This window comes from Eriocheir sinensis, unplaced genomic scaffold (genome assembly GCF_024679095.1).
Source record: "Eriocheir sinensis breed Jianghai 21 unplaced genomic scaffold, ASM2467909v1 Scaffold692, whole genome shotgun sequence".
NCBI classification, from domain to species: Eukaryota; Metazoa; Arthropoda; class Malacostraca; order Decapoda; family Varunidae; genus Eriocheir; species Eriocheir sinensis.
The window spans coordinates 166,465-170,686 of record NW_026112045.1 but is presented as its reverse complement, the minus strand read 5'-3'; positions in this window follow the sequence as shown (position 1 = coordinate 170,686).

Genomic DNA, 4,222 nt, shown 5'->3' with positions numbered 1-4,222 from the left:
AACGCTAAACTACTCTCTCTCTCTCTCTCTCTCTCTCTCTCTCTTAGTTTGAGAGAGAGAGAGACAAACAGATAGAGAGATTGGCAGAGAAAGGAAGACACACACACACACACACACACACACACACACAACCCCCACCCAGCCACAAGTCCCCCACCCACACACAACCAAACACAAAACCACACCAACCCGGCAAGTCACCGGGCCGCGGGAAGGTGGCAATGAAAAGTAACCTCCTGACCAACCACCCGACGAAGACACCTGAGTATGCAATCTATCTAATGTGGTGGCGGCGGCGGCGGCGGGCACAAGGATTACACGGCGCGAGGAAGGAAGGAGGGAGAAAAATAGATGAAAAAACAACCTTCCGCGCCTCTGACTTTACACACACGGCGGAGAGGCGTAACACAGGCGGCGGGAAGGAGACCAGTGGCTGAATGAGCTTGTGTGTGTGTGTGTGTGTGTGTGTGTGTGTGTGTGTGTGTGTGTGTGTGTGTGTGTGTGTGTGTGTGTGTGTGTGTGTGTGTGTGTGTGTGTGTAGAGGGGGGGTAGAGGGGGTGGTGTGTGTGAGTGTGTGTGTGTGTGTGTGTGTGTGTGTGTGTGTGTGTGTGTGTGTGTGTGTGTGTGTGTGTGTGTGTGTGTGTGTGTGTGTGTGTGTGTGTGGATAACACTGATCCTTGGGGCAAATCTCTCTCTCTTACTCTCTCTATCTATTTATTTGTTTATCTACCTATTTTTGTGTGTGTCTATCTGTTTATCTTTGTCTGTCTGTCTATCTCTGTCTGTTTCTGTCTGTCTGCCTGTTTATCTGTATTAATTTCTGTCTGTCTAACTATCTATCATTTAACTCACGTATAATCTCATCATATATTCATCTTATACGTGAAATATGAAACGGTTCACTCCTATCGTTCATCTAGGGAAGCAGAAAATCATTGCGTGTATCTTAGCTAAGGCAGTGAATGTTGTTCGTGTGTGAGAATTCCGTGACAACGCCAACAACACATACCAAGCAGGACGCTATACTCAAACGCTTGCTTCACATCAACAATTTCCAAAGGCCACAAGGAAGAGCAGACGAATTTTAATGAGTCTTTTGTTCAAGGTACAGAAGAAGGGTCAACTATCACCAGGGTCATAAACTACCCCTGAAAGGCTCGACTCCACAAAAGCCTTGTCAAATATATGTTCTGTGCTAAGAAAGGTTTAAAAATATGACCCCAAGGACCCTATTCTCAAACGCTCATATTTGACAGGGTTTTCGCAGGAGTTTGGGGCATTTCCAGAGGTACTTTTATGACCCTGATGGTGGCTTGACCCTTCTTTTGTACCATGAACGTGAAAAAAACTCCTGAAAACCGACTAATCTCCTTTTCGGCCTTTGGAAACAGTTGACGTGAGAGGTGGCAGGGTCTGAGAACACCAGCCCGGGGCCTTCACCTTTCCAAGCACGGCCGCGCCAGACTTTAATACCCGGCAACAATTACATATATCCCGTACCATTAGACTTAATTACGGCACTTATCCGTTTTAGGTCAGTAAGAAAATAAACGCAGCTCTCAAGGGTGCGGTGAAAAGAAGTTAAAAGGCTGCTTGATCGTAAGTTGAATTATATTAAAGACGCTGTATTGAATAAAAAATAAGACTAAAAAAAGCAGAGAAAAGGAAGAAAACAGAGAAGGGAAAGGATTGGGAGGTGAAGAAGACAAAACAGCAGAATAGGGAAAATAAGATGAAAGATGAGAAGGAGAAGGAAAGTATGAGAGAAGGAGGAGAAGGAGGAAGAGGAAGAAATACAAAAAGAAGAAGAAGAAGAAGAAGAAGAAGAAGAAGAAGAAGAAGAAGAAGAAGAAGAAGAAGAAGTAATAAGAATGGACGTACAAGGCCCATATTCTCAAACATTTCGGGACTTACAAACACCCACATTCGATAAGCCTTTCGTTGTGGTTGTCTTAATATTTCCACGGCTATATAGCTACATGAGCCTCGTGATAGTTTGACAAGGCTTCTGCACCATGAACGTGAAAGAACACTCATGAGAACCTGACTAACCTCCTTTGTGGCCTTGGGAAATAGTTGATGTGAGAGCCGAAAGAGAAGAGGAGAGACACACACAGAGAGAGACAGAGACAGACAGAGACAGACAGAGACAGACAGAGAGAAACAGAGACAGAGAGAGACAGAGATACAAACGAAAACATACAGAAAGAAAGACATAGAGAGAGAGAGAGAGAGAGAGAGAGAGAGAGAGAGAGAGAGAGAGAGAGAGAGAGAGAGAGAGAGAGAGAGAGAGAGAGAGAGAGAGAGAGAGAGAGAGAGAGAGAGAGAGAGAGAGAGAGAGAGAGAGAGAGAGAGAGAGAGAGAGAGAGAGAGAGAGAGAGAGAGAGAGAGAGAGAGAGAGAGAGAGAGAGAGAGAGAGAGAGAGAGAGAGAGAGAGAGAGAGAGAGAGAGAGAGAGAGAGAGAGAGAGAGAGAGGTAAGGGCGAGAGATAACCCTGAAAAAGAAACCAGAAAAGAAAAAGAAAAAGAAACCAAGACAGGCGGCAAGAGTTATCTGGAGTGACGACTGACGTAAGAACATTCCCCAAAATGATGAACCTCTGCCGTAATGACGCGGGAAGGAACCCTGACACGAACGGCCGTCAGGTATAAGACAAGAGACCGTCACGTCATGTAGTGGTGGTGTCGCTGACCTGAGGGGGATCGAAGGACGGAGAAGGGATTTGCGTAGAGGATTAGCCAGGAAGGAATGGATTATGTGGGAGGAAAGGGAGGAAAAGAGGGGAAGAAGGGAGATAATAGGGAGCACAGAGGAGAGGGAAGTAGAGAGGGAGAGAGGGGAGAGAGAATAGGGAACACAGAGGAGAGAGAGAGAGAGAGAGAGAGAGAGAGAGAGAGAGAGAGAGAGAGAGAGAGAGAGAGAGAGAGAGAGAGAGAGAGAGAGAGAGAGATATAGAGAGAGAGAGAGAGAGAGAGAGAGAGAGAGAGAGAGAGAGAGAGAGAGAGAGAGAGAGAGAGAGAGAGAGAGAGAGAGAGAGAGAGAGAGAGAGAGAGAGAGAGAGAGAGAGAGAGAGAGAGAGAGAACGGTAAAAAAACATTGCCTGACACATTCTGCCCACTTCTGCACGACGGTATTTTGTTTTTTTACCCTTTGACTGCGGATTTCCTACCACAAGACTCACCAAGCTACAGGAATGGAACAAAAAGTGGCTGTTAAAATTCAATGAAGAAAAATGTGAAGTCATGCACCTTGGGAGAGGAAATTCAGTATACCAATACCACATGGGAAACACTCCACTATCCACCACAGAGGCAGAGAAAGACCTGGGAGTGTATTACCAGGCTACCAGTGAAGGGATATCCAGCACACCAATACCGCATGGGAAACACTTCACTATCCACCACAGAGGCAGAGAAGGACCTGGGAGTGTATTACCAGGCTACCAGTGAAGGGATATCTAGCACACCAATACCGCATGGGAAACACTTCACTATCCACCACAGAGGCAGAGAAGGACCTGGGAGTGTATTACCAGGCTACCAGTGAAGGGATATCCAGCACACCAATACCGCATGGGAAACACTTCACTATCCACCACAGAGGCAGAGAAAGACCTGGGAGTGTTACCAGGCTACCAGTGAAGGGATATCCAGCACACCAATACCACATGGGAAATGCTCCACTATCCACCACAGAGGCAGAGAAAGACCTGGGAGTGTGTTACCAGGCTACCAGTGAAGGGATATCCAGCACACCAATACCACATGGGAAATGCTCCACTGTCCACCACAGAAGCAGAGAAAGACCTAGGAGTATATGTTACCAGGCTACAAGTGAAGGCGAAATCCGTGCCAATCGCAGCGGACGGGTTGAACAGGAAGCAGCTCAAGAGTAAAGGACATAAACGAGGCAACAAAACAGCTCTCTGGCGCTGCTCCTGCAAATAGTGAAGGGTAGAATTCCAAAACAGGGGCCATGTTCTCAAACCTTTCCCCCAGCACACATATTTGACACGCTTTTTGAAGGAGTTGTGGGTATTTCCAGGGGCTGTTTAATGACCCTGGTGGTAGTGTGACCCTTCTTCTATGCTATGATTGTGAAGGAGTTCTCATGAAAGCCCGAGTGATCTTCTTGTTGACCTTTGGAAATAGTTGATGTGAGAGGCGGAAGCGTCTGAGAATACTTTCGACCTGAGGAGAACTATTTCGTGAGGTGTCTTGAT